At 35.8% G+C, this 18,737-nt stretch overlaps 1 pseudogene; it reads left to right on the forward strand.

Moving 5' to 3' along the window:
* Positions 1-18,434: 18,434 nt before the first annotated feature.
* On the forward strand, positions 18,435-18,731 carry LOC102498406 (elongation factor 1-alpha 1 pseudogene; annotated as a pseudogene).
* Positions 18,732-18,737: the final 6 nt, after the last annotated feature.

Below are 18,737 nucleotides of genomic sequence, written 5' to 3' on the forward strand. Positions count from 1 at the left end.
TAACTTTATGATTCAGTCTTAATAGGTTATTGGTTCCAATAATTATTCATATTTTGTAGGTTATCCAATTTTTTGTCATACAATTATTTCTAACAGCCTCTTACGAGCTTTTGTACTTTTCTGATATCAGTTGTACTGTTTCCTCTTTTATTTATGATTTAATTTATTCTCTTTTTTTCATTTAGTCTAAGATTATCACTTTACAATAACATTCCAGTGTTATTTTTCACAGAAATAGAAAAAAAACTTATTAAGATTAGTATAGAACCACAAAAGAGCCCAAATAGCCAAAGGAATATTGAACAACATAACAAAGCTGAAAACACAATACTATAGTATTTCAAAATATATTACAGAGGTATAATAATCAAAACAGCCATAAAAAAAAAATCCTGACTTTTGACAGGAAGTGGATGAATATGGAAGATTTACTGCTGAGAGAAGAAAACCAGGCTATGAAGGAGAGGCATTGTATGTCCCCACTTAATATATACCGAGTGTCTGCACTCTATGACTGAAATTGATTGACTAAAGGACATAGAAACACAGTATATAGATGTAAATACCAGATATAGTGTGTGTGAAAGAGAAGAGTCCAAGGAAGGACATTTAGAAGAAAAATAGTGAAGCAAAGCATTAATGAGACAAAGAAATGTGGTATTATCTGTTGGAGATATTTTATAGTTTTATCAACTGTACTAGGGAAAAATGTTCACCTGTTGAAATATTCATTCTGTAAGCCAAATAATAATGGGATTGAATGTATAAAAGAAAATTAAGTAAAAACAGACAGACAGCTCCATGGCTCCTGCGATCTAGCCATTTTGGGAGAAAGGAAGATGCCCCACTGATAACAGGACCTCCAGCATAGTAAACTTGTGTGGAGAGGCAGAAGGGAACAGAAAAGGCCTTCAAGAAACAGACAGCTCCATGGCTCTGCGATCTAGCCATTTTGGGAGAAAGGAAGATGCCCCACTGTTAACTGGGCCTCCAGCATACAAAACTCGTGTGATTGAACTTCCAAGTTTGGAAAGAAACCGACCATCCGCCAGATGACTAGAAATCACTGCAGGACCACAAGAAATATGAGGAAGCAGGAAAATACCTCTCCCACAAGGGAAAAGGATAGCTCCTCTTCATCCACACACAGTTCAATGGAAATCATGGAAATGTCTGATAAAGAATTCAGAACATTCATAATGGCAAAGCTAACAGAGATGGAAGAGAAGAGAGACAAGGAACTGCTGAAGAGAAAGGAGAAAGGAGTTGAAGAGTTCCAGGAGGTGAGGAAATTCATGCAAGATCTAAAAGAGGAATTTCACACTTTACAAAAGAATCAGATGGAACTGTTAGAGATGAAGGCTATAATACAAGAAGTCAAAATCTCCCTTGAAAGTATTAAAAGCAGACTAGATCATACAGAAAATAGAATCTCTAATGTAGAAGAGAAAATGGTTGGCCTAGAAAAATCCACCGCGAAGACTGAGAAAATGGCCCAAAAATTTGAGAATAATATGCGAGAAGTACTAGATACCATCAAACGTCCAAACATCCGGATAATAGGCATCCCAGAAGGTGAAGAGACTCATAAGGGCATTGATAATCTATTCCATGAAATCTTACAAGAAAATTTTCCAAACCTGGAGAGGCACTCAAAGATTCAGTCCCAAGAAATACAGAGGACCCCAAATAGAATCAACCCAAGAAGATCTTCTCCAAGACACATTATAGCCAGATTGACCAAAACCACAGACAAAGACAAGATACTAAGACTGGCAAGAGAAAAAAGGCAAGTTACCTACAAAGGGTATCCCATCAGACTAACGGCAGACCTCTCATCGGAAACAATGAGAGCGAGGAGAGAATGGGAAAATGTATTCAAAGTATTAAGGGAAAAGCAATTTCAACCGAGAATTCTGTACCCAGCAAGGTTATCGTTCATTTGGGAAGAAAAGACACGAACTTTCCCAGATAAACAAAACCTGAAAGAATTTACCAGCACCAGACCGGATCTCCAAGAAGTTCTTAAGGGAGTGCTATGTCAGTAAAATTAAATGCAGACACACAGAAATAAGAGTTCAGAAACTAAGAAAATGGGCAACTTAATTGTAGGGCCAAAAGCTGGAGTTGAGTATTACATCCCAGATTTCAATCTGGAACATCGAACCTCAACAGATACAGAAGAAAGATTAAGTACATGAGACTGAACTGATGAAACAGTATTCTACGACTTGACTAAAATATTGCTGCTTTTCTTCTAAGCTTTGTTGTCTGGTTTTAAGGACTTTTGTCCTGTCTTCAGCTATCAATAGATTCATGTTCCGACTATTTGAACAGAATACTAACCTGTTTCTAGGCTTTAAGTTTCAAAGAAATATCCTTACCAGTTCAAAACTGCTTTTCTTGAAACCATCGGCTGATCTTGCTATTGAAAGTAGTTAGATTACTTATGATATTGTGTGACCAACGAAATGTTGGGGGAAAAGGGATTGAAGACAACTGTAGACAGCAGAGATAGTGTAATAAGAGAGTGGAATAGGGCAGAGGGCTAGACATGGGGTAAAAAAACATATATATGAAAGTAGAAATGGAATATTATGGATGATAACATGCATTATTAAGCCACTATATAGTATATTCTAGATGGGAAACCACATTTAGAATGTTGTGATGATGCTCAGGGAATGAATGTAAATTAATAAAAAAAAAAAATTTTCAGAAGAAAAAAAAAAAAGGCATTAGAAATACCTATTTGATGACTGCAGTTAAGCTATATAGCCCTAGTTAGGTGCTACTTTACAGTATGTTCATTCTATTCACTGAGGTTTATGCCTAAAGTCAGTCTTGTGTTCATGGATATGTACATATCAGCTGTGCTTGCTATTGAAAATATTTAGATTTATTAAGATATTTAGTGAAACAATAAAATGGGTATGTTGATGTGCTTGATTGAGCCAACAGACAGTATATTTTGGATGGAAAATTCATTTTGTATACTGTAATGATGTATAGCATATTAATGTTAAAAAAAGAAAAATTAATTAATAAAAAAGTAAAAAAAAAAAGAAAATTAAATAAAAATAAATAAATAAATGAAATAAATGAAATAGTACAGATGGCAATGTAAGAAACCCACACATCTAGTGTCAATTGATTTTGACAAGGGTGCCAAAAACATACAATGGGGAAAAGAAAATCTCTTCAATAAATGGTAATGGAAAAACTAGCTATCCAAGTGCAGAATAAAACTGGACCATTGTCTCACTCTTATACAAGAATCAACTCAAAATAGATTAAAGACTTGAACGTAAGACCTGAAACTATAAATCACTAGAAGAAAATGTAACAGAAAACTCTTATGATATTGATTGAAACAGTGATTTCTTGGATATGACCTCAAAAGCACAGGCAACAAAATAAAAAATAGACAATGGGATTGTATCAGACTAAAAAACTGTTGCACAATAAGGGACACAATCAACCTATAGAATGGGAGAAAATATTTGTAGGCCATCCTTTTGATAAGGGGTTAATAGCATATATATACATGAGAGAGAGAGAATGAGAGAGAGAAAAAAATAACCCAATTAAAATATAGGAGACCAAGTGATGGTACTCTGGGAACACAACTGAATCCACAAGATAAAAGTCATAGGTTCATGTCCTAGGACCTCTCTGAGCACACTATGCACACATGTGCCTATGATCTGGACTGGCCAAAACTGATGGGGGTTTATGGTATGAATACTCTGTTGAGGTACCTCTATCTCTTTACCATTCTCTTTTTTATAAAAAATGAATGAATGAATTTTTAAGAATAAGCCAAGCACTTGGATGGAGTCTATTGAATAATAATAATATCCATATGTTTATCAGTAAGAAAATGGAAAAAACAAATTACGATATCTTAATCTTATAAGCATTATTTTAGGTGAAAAAAAGGGAGTTATAAACAACATATCCTATATGATTCCATGTTTATAAAATTCTAAAAGAAGCAAAATTATAATAGAATAACAAAATCATAATAACAGTGGTTGCTAAAGGACCATGATAGGAGGAAATTATTAATCTCAAAGGGGTACAGAGACATAAGAAAATTGTGCTGTGCTTTACAAGTGGCAGTGGTTTTATGACTGTGTATACTTGTTAAGATGTAAAATTATACAGTTAAAGTTTTGGTGAATTTTATTGCTTATTATTTTTTAACAGTTTTGATTATAAAAATTTATGTGTTTAAAGAAAAAATAATACATTGTGTACTAACAATATGGGCAAAAGTAAAATTTATAACAAAAAATGGGAGAGGTGAAAGTATAATTTTATGACGTTTTTACATTACACATGAGATGGTAAAATAGTATTTAAAGTTAGAATGTAATCAATGAAAGATCCATATTATAATCCCTAGAGCAACTATCAAGAATATATCTTATTCTTTTTTGGCTGATATAACAAAAATACCATAAGACTAGCTCAATTAAAAAAACAATTTTTTTTTTTCACAGTTCTAGAGTCTGGGAAACCCAAGATTAAGGTACCAACAGATCTGGTAACTGGTAAGGGCCCACTTCATAAATAGCTGCCTTCTCACCATGTTCTTACATGATAGGAAAGTGGGAGAATTCCCTGAAGTTTCTTTTATACAGGTAATAATCCTATTCATGAGTGCTCTTCCCCCATGACCTAATCACCTCTCAGAGCTCCACTTCTAAATACCATCACATTGGCTAGTAAGTTTCAGCATATGACTTTTGAGAGGATATAAACAGTCTGCAGAAGGATACAAACAATTGAATATAAAAAGCCTAAAATTAAGATAGAATAAAATATGAATTTTCAAAAAGTTCACATTTTGTAAAGTGGAAAACAAAGAGTAAGGGATCTGAAACTCAGTTATACAAAAAAAAAAAAAAAAAGCTTTAAGCAAGATGGAATACTCAGAGTTTATCAGACTGAATAAAAAAGTAAAATATGACTATGTTCTTTACAAATAGCATACTTTAAATATTACACAAACTAATGAAAATACTAGAATAGAAAAGATTTAATATTCAAAAAACGTAAGAAACTTGGATGGGGGGTAACCACACTAATATCAGATAAAGTATAGTCTCATTTAGTGATAAAGGGCTCAGTTCACTGAAGTTATAACAATTGTAAATGCACTGAGTCCTAATAACAGAGCTCAAATATCTATAAAGGAAAATTGACATAACCTAAAGGGAAATAGATAATTCACAATTCTGGTTGGGAATTTAAAGATCTTTCTTTCCAAAATTAATAGAACAGCTGGACACAAAACTAATTGATCTAGTTGACATTTTGAGAATACTACTTTTCAGAACAGCAGAAATAATATTCTTTTCTAATTTATAGAGTTCACACAAGATAGACTATCTGCTGGGCCATAAAAGAAGTGAGTAAAGTTCAAAGACTTGAAATCATGTACACAGAGTATTTCTGACAATTACCAAATTATGCTAAAAATCGGTAACAAAAAGATATCTATAAAATCTTCCCAAATATTAGAAAATTAAATTATGGATCTAAAAAAAACTAACAAAAGAAATTATAGACTGTATTTTTTTACTTCTATTTTATTTATTTTTAGATTGTGAAGAGACTTTACCCAGCATGCTGTACACCTCAGTCCAGCCCAGCTGAGATTATTATATACAACCTCATCAACAGATAAAAAAACCTTATCTGTGTCCTACAAGTGTCTTACCTCTCCATTTCCCCTCAAATTTCCTTTCCTATGCTATTCCCCTCCCACGCTCTCTTTCCACTTTGTAGTGTCCATTACAATTTTTAATGCTTTTATGTTCTCCAGTCTTTCAGTCTCTATCATAGAGTGTGGATAGTCGGTATATGTTAAGTGGAGACATATAGTGTCTCTCTTTCATAGCCTGACTTGCTTCCCTCAGCAATAAATATTCCATATTGTGGTGACAGATAGGGGTTCAGATTCATCTTTCTGTAGGTGGATACCCAGTTTTTCCAGCACCATTGGCTAAAGAGGTTTTCCAATCCTACTGGATTGACTGGTGCCCTTTATCAAAGATGAGTTGGTTGTATGTTTTGGGGTTTATTTCTGGAGACTCTACTCTGTTCCATTGGTCCTCATGTTTGTTTTTGTGCCAATACCATGCTGTTTTGATTATCACAGCTTTGTAATATATTTTGGGGGCAGGAAGACTGTATTTTAAGATGAATGATAATGAAAAGATCAAAATTTGTAGAATGCAAATAAATCAGTACTTAAAGTATAATGTATAGGCTCAACTATTTTAATTAACATGAAAAAATGTTTAAAATTATTGATCTAGGGACAAGCAGATGGCATAGTGGTTATGTAGCTGGACTCTCATGTAGTTGACCATGGTTCAAGTCCTGGACCTGGCAGCTTAGAACTCAGGCTGAGTGCATGTGTGTGCATGCCCAAAAATCCCAAGAGGAGACTGGAGGAAAAAGGATGGAGGAGTGGCCATCCCCCCCGGGGGGGAGGGGTAATTTCTTGCTTTCTGTCTTTCTGTCTCTCTGGCAAGTTCATGTGTCCTATAATGAAAATAGAGAAAAATAACAAGACTTAGCTCCTTTCAAGCCTGAGGTAGTATGGATCCTGACCAATAGGATCCTGTACTTGAATTTTACCTACATTTCTCCCCAACTTAGTAAACTGTTTCATTAAATTCTACTTAAATTATGTAGATGTCAGTGTAGCTTTGTTTCTCATTAGAGCTGTTAGATTTTTTTCAACTTGTTTTATGACCCATATAACTTCATGACAATACTTGACCAGGGCTGTACATTAAAGATAAATAAATAAATAAATAAATAAATAAATAAATAAAATAGAGACTAATCTCTCTACTAAACATAGATTCAAAGATTTTAAACAAAACTTAAAATTAAAAACTCAATCAGAAAAGAAATTCAGAAGAAATTCCTCAAAACCTAAATTCTAGGCTAGTTTAATATTAGATTATTGTCTAATAAAGCCTATTATGTTAGCAGGAAAAATAATCTGGTAAAGTCAGTGTGTATTCTTGATTAAGAAGAAATTTTTATCCAACAACTAGTAAAACAGAACTTTCAGAAAAGGGCATGCAAGCAAAAATATCGCATAATAAACACCATGTATAATGTGAAATGTTCAAAGCATACCCTTAAAATGAGAAAAGGGCAAGAATGTCGGCTCTACTCATTTCTATTTCTCATATATTGTGTTCCTACAAGGCAAAATAAGTTGTACTAATAAAAAGATACTAGAAAGAAATAAGTAAACTGTGATTATTCACAGTTAATGTAATTATATGTAGATATGTCGAAAGCAAATGTAGCTAAACTAATAGAAACGTAAAGAGAGTTTATTTAAGTTGGACACAAAAATTTTAACTATCCAAGAATTTCACACTAATAAAACATGCTTTAAAATGTAATTTTTAAGAAGTTCCATTTACAAAACATAAGAAAATGGAAGTATATCAGAATAAATTTAATAAAAGTATGTAAAAATTAATGAGAAAAATGATAAAACATTGTTGTAAATATTTTTTAAAAGACCTAAATAAATAAAGACAAATAGGGCCTGTTGGTGACATGGTGGTTAAAGTGACTGGATCCCACATGACTGAATGAGCAGCTTGAGTTCTGAACTCTGCAGCTTAAAAAACATATTGGATGTGTGTACAGGTTTGCCCAAAATTTGCCCAAAATTCCCAAGAGAAGAATGGTGGGAAAGGGATTATAGAGTGACTAACCATATGGGGAAGTGATTTCTCATTTTCTCTGTCTCTTCAGTGAGGACATATGGCCTAAAGCAAAACTGAAACAAAACAAAACAAATACCAATACTATGTGTACAGATTGGAATTCTCAGTGTTAAAAATTTAATTTTCTTTACACACACACGTGTGAGCACACACACACAATGCTATTTTAATTAAAATTTCAAAGTACTTTAGAAGAACTTGAAAACTAATTCTAAGATTTATGGATGTTCAGAGAACCAATAATAACCACTAGGTTCTTAAAGAGCACAACAGAGTCCTGCTATACTGAACAAACAACAATAAGACTATAATAATTAAAACAATTTTATTTTCAGCCATGGATAGAGAAATTGGCCAATACAATAGAATGAATAGCCTAGAAATAGAACATACAGAGACACTACTTAATTTAAACCTTAACTTACACTTTATACAAGTGGAGGCCTTTCAAAAGAAACTATTGGGATAATTATTTATGCATATAAAAAAATATAGTCTTATACCTAAATCAACTTCAAGTAAAATAAATACCTATATATGACAGGTAAAAATAAATATTTAGACAATGTAGGATAACAGTTATAAGATTTTATTTATTTATTTAAAAAATTTTATTTATTTAAATTTGACCAGAGAGGGACAGAGTGAGAGAGAATGAGAGAGATGGAAAGTGAGAGAGCAAGTCACCAGGTCCAGGATTTGAACCACAGTTGACTATGTGGGAGTCCAGTGCTCTTAACCACCATGCCAATTGCAAGCCCAAAGATTTTTTTTTTCTTTTTTAAAGAGGTTTTTGCCTTAAAGCATGTGAACTTGCCCTAGAGAGAGACAGAGACAATAAGAGGGAAGTGAGTACTCACCCCCAGGGAGAATGGCCATGCCACAATCCCTTCTCCTCCTTTTTTTTTTCTGGGATCTTGGGCATGCACACACATGCACCCAACATGATTTTCAAGCCAACAAGTCTGGGTCTTGAACAAATCAGCTATGTGGGAGTCCAGCAAAATATCTGCTATCCCATCTGCTGGCCCCAGCTATAAGAGCTTGAGGATGGGAGAAAACACATTCAGTTGGAAAAGAATAAAGAATGTAAGGAAAAGTTTTTCAAGAAATGTACTACTAGTAAATGACGTCCCCATTTATGAAATGACACCATGTAGGAAAAAAAAAAGCTATATGCTTGAAAAATATAAAGATCTGATTTCACAAAGTATTAATTTCACAAAAATTTAAGAGCTAAAGATAAGGTCCAGTAGGGTGAAGATTTTTTGGTTGTTCATCAGTTAATTTATTCTTAATTCACTCTTCCTCTCTGAAATAGCCACTTTAAATATTCTGCCATATTTTCTCCCAGTGTTTTTTGTATATGTTATTCATATGTGTTTATGTGCAAATGAATATCTTAAGACCATAACATGTATATAATTTGTATCTTTTTTTTTTTACTTACTGTAGTGACTATACCCTCAAAACTTTAAGTATTTTAGAAAAGATATTATCTAAAGACAAAAATACTATGTCATCTTGTTAATGTACATTTATTTATTTAATCACTCCCTTACACTTAGGCAATTATGGAGGAGAAGAGATTACGGCATGGCCATCCCCCCCGGGGGATGATTTCTCACTTTCTGTCTCTCTGTCTTTCTGGAGAGCGCACATGCCCTATAGCAAAAAACTCTAAAAAAAATAAATATGGGAATATTTATCACTTTTAAGGCTCTTGTTTTATATTGCTAAATTTCTTCCTAGAAAAGTTGTACCAATGTAAGTTTTCATGAGCATTACATGAGAATTCTCAGCTCAAAATAACCCTTAACAGAATCTAAAACATTTCTGAAGAGTTTGACTGTAACCTGGAAATCATGCCTGCAAATGGATAGTGAAGAGAAGAGGAAGCAGCTCCTCATGGGGAAGATCTTCTGGCTTCATACTTAGAATTAAATTCAACCTTAACCTTACTCATAGATCCTCATGCCTACCACCATAAAATATCAACTCCCGTGAACTTCATGATCAACAGCATCATCTAAATGATATGTCTTCAATCAGAGAACACGCAGGAAACAGGGTTGTAAAGTTTTGTTTCTTTGAAACATTTTTACTTGCCTGTCAGCTAGTTTTACTTGGTATCAGGTGTCAATGCTAATATTCCTCATTGCATTTACTTTCCCACAGAGAATAAAATACATTTGAAAGATTTATTAAATAGAAATTGTCTCACTCCTAAGTGAAAAAATGTGACATTAAAATGACATAAAATCAAGGGGACAGATCCATGATGAAACACTGGGTAGAGCAAGCTAGCTTTTAAGTTGTTTCAGAATGATATTTTTCATATCCTGGGTACACTGAAAGTTCACAATGAGATAAAGACCAGGGAACCATTTGCTATAAGAAATAAAGGATCCCTTCAAGGTCAGCTCAACAAAAAGTCAAGCTACATTGTTTAGAGATGCCACAAGAGTTTCTTGAACTCAATAAACCATTGAAATTCTCACCCTCTAAATGTAGACATGAAAATACCACTGGGCATCTGCCTGCACATCACCATGGAGATGTTATGATTCACATCTGGTTACAAGCAAACAGGGCTTTTCATCAAGCGCTTGACCATGGCTTCACCCTTTTTCTAATCTCAATAATATTTCATGGCTGAACTCCAGGAGCTAATAAACCTTGTTTGTGTAGTTTTCTCTTTACTCCTCTTTTGGAAATTAAACTTTTACATACAAAAGAGCAGAAATGACCTTTTAGAACTACATCTTTTATTATTATTATTATTTGATTTGGAATGTGAATTTATGGTGTGTAGGTGTGTATTAGAGGGGGTGGGTTGTATCATTTGTGGGAAAATGAATGTGTTAATAACACCAAATGCCTGGATTACCTTGGTCTTCAATTAAAAAGAGATTCTTCATTATTTTTATTTTGACTGAACAGAAAATGTTGTCTGTCCCTGCCTCTCTAGTGTAGGCAAATACCAGAATCTGTTTCTTATGTCTTGTTACCAACAGACTGTATACTATATTTGTTCCATTTTGCTTATTGAAAACCATCACATAGGAATGTTCACTTACTCCCTCTTCACAGAGCTTTAGCTAACACAATGTTGCAGGCCCTGCTAGAGTGCAGTATAAAAGGGGATGTCAATAGGATTAAGAAAATACCATGTCAATAGCTAGTTTCCATGTAAATGAGTTTTTCTGTAAGTAGGAAGGCAGTTGCCACCCAGAGTGACCATGCTGAGTCAGGGGATAAGTGGTGGTGTGTTGAATCCTGATGTCTCTCTTTCTCTTTGTTATGCAAAGTCTCTGAGTAACCGCTATTATTAGACACAGGTTAGAATTCCTAGGTAGAAAGCTCAGAGGCTTCATGGGTACCTGTTCTGTTGGCTACCTAAGGAATGGAGATGCTTGAACTGGAGTACATTTGGGTACACTAAGGATTCAAACTCCAGAAAAGAAAATTCGTTCTGCTGTGCTCTCTTTTTAAACATTTGCCATAGGGCGTAGGCCTCATCAGAGAGAGAGAGAGAGAAAGTAAGAACACATTCTCCTCCTCTACAATCCCTTCTCCTCCATTCTCTTCTCAGAAACTTTGGGCATGTACTCACAGGTGCTTGGTATGTTCCTCAAGCTGCTGGTTCTAGGACTCAACACACAGTCAGCCCTGTGGGATTCAGCTGCCCCCACCACCACTCCACAGACTGGGCCTCTCTCTTATGTGATAAACCTGAGAACAGCCTGGAATAGAGTAAGTAAGCATTTTGGGCTTACACCTCTGGCAGCCTGAGTTTAAGTCCATCTGTTTAAAGGGGTGTTCTAGGAAATGCCACCAGCTCCCTACCATCTAGAGATCTTGGGACCTCTCAGATCTATAAAAAGTGGAGTTGGGCATAACCTCTCTCTTGATGGCTGGGAATCTAGGATATAAGCTATCCATTGTCAGTAGAGGATGTATTAATCAGAATTCTGCTCATCACTCATTTCTGAATTGAAGTCTCATTGTTAACTACTTATCTTCTTGTTGAACCTGTGCTTTGATACAATAACACATAAATGTGATTGATTTTTTTTAAAATGTGAATTTATTTAATGCCTTCCATGACAGAGAAAGAGAGACAGAGACAGGTGAACACCCCGAACCTGGTCTTCATGTCACGATACCCCCCACTCCCATCTCTGCTAGCCTAAATCTTGAACTTGCATGTGTGTCCAGCATGTTCAGGAGGTCCTGTGATGCGAACTCAGGACCTTTCCCATGAGGGTCCAATTGTGTTACTGCTGCACCAGTGCCTGACCTCTGGTACATTAATATCAGACTCAACTACAATTGAAGTAGAATTCTGGGCCATAATATGCTAGTGAATGTTTAATGAAGGGTGGAGGGATGAAAAGGACTGATTTGTGGAGTTTGCCAATTTCTTTGGTGTAAATACTCTCATCAGGGCCAGTCCTGAGCTTCCAAAATGAGAATACTGATGCAGAATTGGGAAGAGACACACACAGTCAGCTCCTACCAGCTGTACTAACCAGTACTTTATTGACTCTATGTATTAACTGGGTCGTTTTCAGTACCAGATATCATCAGCAATAGCTAGTTGTTTCTTTAGTCACTAAAATGCAGTGATTGAGGAAAATGAGTTTCCATTTGAAATATTTAGTGCTTTTAAATTTTTAAAACATCTTAATTTATGTTTTAAAAGATAGTACTATCATCAACAGATAGCTTTCAGTTGTTTGTCTGTTAAATGTGTGTTTTTTTCCCCTGACTCCCTCCCTCCATTTGAATTTTGATGACATTTTTGGTATTCAGTTCTGGGATGGTTTTTTACTTTACAATTTCTCTTTTTAAAGATTTCTACTTTTATAAACATTGAGAAGTGAATAAGATTATTATACTGAGAAGCAAATCTGTGCTGCTAAGTATGGTAAACATCTTTAAATGTGTTATGATGGAATCATCCTATTTCAGCTCCAATAAGTTGGGTTGATTTAACAAAAAATATTTAGGCTGGAACCTTTACCTCTTATTAAATGACATCATGTCTTTGAGTATTTTTTAGGTTAATTCTCTTCTTTTTTGTTTATAACCAGGTGAATTCTAGCTAGAAGATAATATATAAAATTATGAAAGTGAATATTAATTCAGTGTCTAAATTGAGGGTGGCCCACCTATGGTCTCCATACAAATCTTCCCTGGTAAAAATCCCCAAGGAGAAAGATATTCCACAATTGTTCTTATTTAGTTGAGTTTAGCAACCCTTAGCCTGTTGGATAGCAATGAGCCTCTAGGGAGTAACACTGAGCCAGGGAGGCTCCAGCTATGGCCTAATAACCCCAATGTTGGGTCTCAGGCACCAGCTGAGCTCTGAGAAAGAAAGTTTGGCATTTTGTTTGAGTCTCAGCTCCAGGGTCAGCTCAGATTGGCCAGGGTTTTAGGGCTGTCTCTGTACTTGACTGGCTTTGTCACAATTTTTTTTCATATTTAGGGAATTTCCCTTTTCCCTGTGTGTCCTAAAAGGAAAACCTCCCTTTATTTTTTTCAACCTTTATTGACTTTCTTAGACAGCTTAACTAACATTTCTTATATCTTTTTGTATTGAACTTTTCTTTTTCTGGACTATTACTTATGGATACACATGGTTGATAAATGTCTCTGTTATTTAACGTTTGTATGTTGGAAGCATTCACCCTTTCCTGAAATTCTTGAAGAACATCAGTGGGTTTGATTCCCAGGACTATAATCTGCTTAGTCTAGACCAGGGCATCACTAGCACTTAGAAGGTATCAGGTGGTTTCCAAAGAGAAAGTAGCTAGGGCAAATAACACATTATATACTTTGGCAAGCATCTAAGATCTTATGTGATATCTACAGAGAGGAAGAGTCCCTTGAAACCTAAATATAGCATGAGAGCTATTCATCTGGAAAGGCAGGGTCGACCAAAATAATGAATTGTTGGTGTTTTTGTTTTGTTCTGTGTGTGTGTGTGTGTGTGTGTGTGTGTGTGTGTGTGTATACTTCGTTAGCTGCCAATACTGTCATCTTAACTCCCAGCCAGATTTTTTTCATTTAATAATGTCCAGGCCTGACCTGTGCCCTCTCATCTGTGTTGAGCTGAGATTTAACTTTATTTGTAAGGATGTCAAGATCTTGTGCTTCAGTCTCAAGATCCCTAGAGTCCTAAAAGCTGGCTCCAGAACTACAGAACTACAGAAAGTAAATGAAAGACAAAATTGCAATGAAACAAGTCCTCAGACATGCCCCTTACTCCACCCTGAGAAAAACTTACTTCACCTCTAGTCAGTGATCACATAGACGAAAGAGAAAAGAGGCAATAATAAAAATTCACAGATCCTTCTAGTGCTGACAAGGGTCTTGATCTGCCCTGAAAATTGGTTCTTTGGGACCAGCAGTTAGCGTAATGGCTATGTTGCTGGACTCCCATGTAGTCGACTGCGGTTCAAGTCCTGGACCTGGCAGCTTAAACTCATGCCGGGCACGTGTGCGTGCGTGCCCAAGATCCCAAGAGGAGAATGGAGAAGAAGGGATTGCGGCATGGCAATCCCCCCTGGGGTGTGATTTCTCACTTTCTATCTCTTTGTCTCTCTGTCTTTCTGGCGAGCACATGTGCCCTATAGCGAAAACCTCCCCCCCCCCCAAAAAAAAAAGAAAAGTGAAAATTGGTTCCTTGAAAGAGTGGACTGACCACTTCCCCTGGTAATATTGTTTGTACTTAAGTGTGTGGGAGGAAGTCATGGCATAATGACCTTAGGAAATCAAACATTTTATTCAGTCCAAAGAATAATTAGGCGAGCTCTGGAAATGAGGTATCCATGTTCTAAACCTGAGAGTCAGTCAGTCACAGTTGCAGTTTTGTTGAATACTTTGGCTTATGTCTTCCCAAAAGAGAAATTAAATCTCATCCCAGTTGTTGGGAATCTCATGGGCTGTTTGTCACTTTTTCCTTATTAAAAAGTTGAAGACCACACATCTGAGTTCAGACACGATTTTATCCAATATGGTAGAATGGCCGTCTCAACAAGACTCTGAACTGGCAGGGAAAGCAATAAAAATTCAGACAATCTTGATGATTATGATCCTAGACAATGCTAGACAAGATATACTTTGTGTAACAGTTATCCCATCTTTCCCTTCCTTTTAAGTCTCTCTGGAATTTTTCTTATCTTATTTAGGGAGTTTACATATAAGAATTTCCCATCTAATATAAATTGAGATAGGGATCATTTTTTTCTAGGGAAAATTTACTTAGAATTTAGTTATTAATTCTCTGCTATGTCTTTACTTAAGAAGGGAAGGGTGCCTTACTATACAGTAGGACTATTAATGCTTTTCACAAACATCAACAACATATGCTAGCCTAGATTCCAAAGAAGGCATGGAAGGATATTGCCCTAAATTCTCTGGGGGAATAAATAAGGGCTTAAGTAAGTGACATATTTTCAAGGATCATCAATCCATTCAATAAAAAGAATATAGTTTGTATGCATAATTTATTTCCTAATTATATTCATTCTAGGAAGAACCTTTACTAACAGCAATGTTGTCACTCTGTCTTTGTGGACATCTTCCTAGCACATGATGGAATGAAACAGAGTGAAATAAAACTGCCTCAAGAAAGAACCTAAGGAAAGTGCAGGAGGGTGGAGAGCCACTTGGATCAGGAAAGGAAGAGGATAAGCACACTGTGAAAGATGACCTTGTCAAAAAGAGAATGTCAGAAATCAGGGAGGGAACTTTTCTCCTAAAGGATCATTGGCTAAAAGAAAGTAGCAAATGCCTGAGGTGGAATTAAGATGGATACCATTTTAGGTTATCAGTACTGGATTTTGATCCCCTAGAATGTGGCCCATGGTTCGAGCCCTCCAGTAAAGTGGTGCTTGGCTAAAAAGCAGCTCGCAGGGTCCCTGAGGCTTGAAAACTCATTATTGAGAATATTTAACTAAACAAGATGAATAGAGAAGCCAGCTCCTAGGATTACCCTAAGGAAGACAATTTTGCTTAGGTCTTGTTTGGTAGCAGCAGAACTTACCAGAAGCTAAGAGACCAAGTTCTAACTTCTACATCCATGAATTCTGGCCAGACTTTTTTTTTTTTTTTTTTGCTATCTGACTTGGCTGTTTATCTAACCAGAGCTAGCTATGATGAACAAGCGTTTGCTCTCTAGATGAAGAAAAAAAAAGTTTATATTGTCATTTCTCTAATTTTAGGAGCTTAAAAATTAAATCTTTATCATTAATCTTTTACACATTTTCAATTCCATTTAGAAGAAATGTACTTGATTTCTAAATTTTGTATACGTGGGGACTAGGAAGTTTTAATAATATCATATTGCCAGACAATAATGAGTTGTTAAACTTGGATATGCTTTGAGTACATTACTTGTAACAAGTTTGATGTGAACAAAACAATGTAGTAGTGCTTGCCTGCCCTATATTTTTGAAGATTATGCATGTTAAGAATAACAAGAAGCATGTGTTTTAAGTTGTGTATGTTCTACCAAGTGGCCTTACTCTCTCACAGGTATATTTGTTTTGACACATAAATTAGAGCAGTTGCCTCTGATCTTTTGGATTGTCTACATGCAGTGTAACAAAGTTCTTCCATAGGAGCTGAGTTAATATCATGGACTTACAAAATGGGAAAACATATAATCTTGGATTTAGTCGTGGATGTTAAACACTGTTTTAGCTAATATTTGCAAAATGATTTATAATTATAAAGCACTTGTGTATCTTGTTTCTATTACCCTTTCAGGGTTCCAGAAGAGTATTCATTTTCATTTTATGCCATTTTTCTAGGGGAAGCTTCAGAAAAAAACTGTTGTTACAAATGACATCTAGTCACCCTTCCCCTTTCTCCATTGCTCCACTATAACAGTGACTGTGATCAGAAAAGAAGACTTCACAATAGGGAGAGACTAGCTGCAATATAGAAACCCCCAAAATATTGCTAGTTATTTACAGAGGAGGCATGTTCCTTACTAATAATATCTTATGACTATGACAGGTCAACTGAGAGTTCTTCTTCACATCCTAATACCTTGGGGCACAGGTTAATGGGTGCTCCACAATATGGAACATTATCATTCAGTGTGACAGTGACTGAGAATGTGACAATTCACATACTGGCCCTGCCCTGTTTCCATTGGATATGACATATTACTTCCAATCATCTTGTGCCTCTACCTGTCCGGGTTCCATAAGATTTCACTGACAAAACAAGTCAGTTAGCCACATCTAACTTCAGGGATTTAGAAACAGTAATCTTACCATGTGTAAGAAAAAAAGAGAACTGGAAATATCAGTGAATAATAGTGATTACCAAAGTTTTACTGACAGTAGACATAGACCTTGGCAAAATTGTGAAGAAATTTTTATTTCGGATGCCCCTGTCTGTGAGTGTCATTTCTCTTCTCTCTTTCTTAATCCTCCCCTTTGTCCCTTCAGTCACAAGGACACTTTCTTTCCTCCATTAGAACTGGAATCTATTTAGTGTTTTTGCTAGTTTGTCTAAAGTAAAGGCTGATGTTTTATATATATATATATATATATATATGTTTACATTTTAGCTTTATCTCTGATGATGGAATTATAAACATTTCCCCCAGTAATGGTTGGGGAGAATTTTTCTTCCTATAGAGTAGTTGAATCTTAAGGGAAGCAGAAATAAGAGGAAGATCTGAATTTATACCCTGTAGACAGAGACACACATTGGCTATGTCAGGGAAGTACAACCAGCTATGAGATGACACTGTCCTTTCTCTCAGAGTTTACATTATGGCAGTGAAGGAACATAAACACAAAGCTATACCGATAAGCCAAGATGACTTTAAAAAGCAAATGATGGTTTTTTTTGTTTGTTTTTTAAAGTTTATTTATTTTGATAGAAAGAGAGACAGAGAGAGATACTGCCAACAAGGTCTTCACTCTGAGTGCTGCTCCCAGCCTCAGTCAGCCCAGATCCTGGGCACTCTTGTGTGCCCTGGAAAATTCAGGGAGCCTCTAGGATATGAACCTGGGACCTTTCCATGTGACTCTATTACATTACCACTGCACCACTATCTGGCCCTGTATAAGGCATTTTTAGTATGTGATGAACCAAACAGTGGTTCCCTCAGTGATGTCTATGGGCTAAACTACACAACTTGTATGTTATCTTATATGATGAAATGAACTTTTCCAGATGTGATGAAATAAGGATCTTGGGACAGGATAATTATCCTGGATTCTTTTGGGTGGACACAAAGACATAACAAGGGTTTCTGTAAGAGGGAACAGGAGCATCAGAGATAAAGAAGACTTGATAACCACAGAAGAAGTTGAAGTGATGTGGCTATGAGCAAAGAAATGGGAGTGACCTCTAGATAATGGAAAAGGCAAGTAATGATTTTTTTTCTAGAGCCTCCACAAAGACTATATTATGCCAACATCATGATTTTAATTCCAGACTCCTGTTGCACCACTAAACTCCAGAACTTTAAGATAATAAATTTATGTTTTAAGCTACTATGTTTATAGCAATACATTATAGCACAAATAGGAAACGAATTGACAGAGGCTTTAAAAAACAAAACTGAGCTTTTTCGCAACGGGTTTGCCGCCAGAACACAGGTGTCGTGAAAACCACCGGTAAATCAAAGCCAAAATGGGAAAGGAGAAGACTCACATCAACATCATTGTCATTGTACACATAGATTCCGGCAAGTCCACCACTACTGGCCATCTGATCTACAAATGTGGTGGGGTTGACAAAAGAACCATCAAGAAATTCGAGAAGGAGGCTGCTGAGATGGGAAAGGGCTCCTTCAAATACGCCTGGGTCTTGGATAAACTAAAAGCTGAACGTGAGCGTGGTATCACCATTGATATCTCCCTGTGGAAATTTGAGACCAGCAAGTATTATGTGACTATCATCGATGCCCCAGGACACAGA

Source organism: Tupaia chinensis, unplaced genomic scaffold, assembly GCF_000334495.1.
Source record: "Tupaia chinensis unplaced genomic scaffold, TupChi_1.0 Scaffold000605_1, whole genome shotgun sequence".
In the NCBI taxonomy this organism is placed as follows: domain Eukaryota; kingdom Metazoa; phylum Chordata; class Mammalia; order Scandentia; family Tupaiidae; genus Tupaia; species Tupaia belangeri.